The 473-nt window shown below is 55.6% G+C and overlaps 1 protein-coding gene across 1 annotated transcript in view; it reads left to right on the top strand.

Annotated features, from left to right (window-relative positions):
- The window catches only part of GCC2 (GRIP and coiled-coil domain containing 2), a 37,346-nt gene that overhangs the window by 30,599 nt on the left and 6,274 nt on the right, over positions 1-473 (top strand). The window lies entirely within an intron of this gene.

Raw genomic sequence — 473 nt, 5'->3', positions numbered from 1 at the left:
TAGGAGTAGGTTGTCCACACGTTGGTGGCTGCTTCTGCCTAAGTGCCCCTTCCTGCTGTGTCTGTACTTGGCTTTGCCTGCTCGCCCACCATTCTGTCCATTGTGCCCTCATGGCCTTGTATTGGAGGCCGGCACTTCTTCTCTTTGGAGGACATTCTGGCAGCTGCTGATGGAGCCCTTACTTTCTTTGGAAACAAGAATTTACAGCAAGCGCTCTCTGTAGGACAGGCAGAGTTTACTAGAAGCACAGCGTGTAGGGAGCACACAGGCAGAGCTGTGCTCCCTGCCCAGGGCATGGGCGTCCTTGCTGACAGGAAGTGCCCAGGGGTGGAATTGCTCATGTAGACGCCATCTTCCAGTCTCTCTTCCTCCGGCTGCTCATCTTGCTTCATTTCCCACCCTGACCTGACCCAGGGCCCTCCTGATATGCTCACGCATCCTTTAGCCGAGGTGGAGTCCAGTGCAAGGGTCTC

The sequence above is a fragment of the Bison bison genome, unplaced genomic scaffold (genome assembly GCF_000754665.1).
Source record: "Bison bison bison isolate TAMUID 2011002044 unplaced genomic scaffold, Bison_UMD1.0 scf7180017864486, whole genome shotgun sequence".
NCBI classification, from domain to species: Eukaryota; Metazoa; Chordata; class Mammalia; order Artiodactyla; family Bovidae; genus Bison; species Bison bison.
This window is presented reverse-complemented; position numbering and strand designations above follow the sequence as displayed.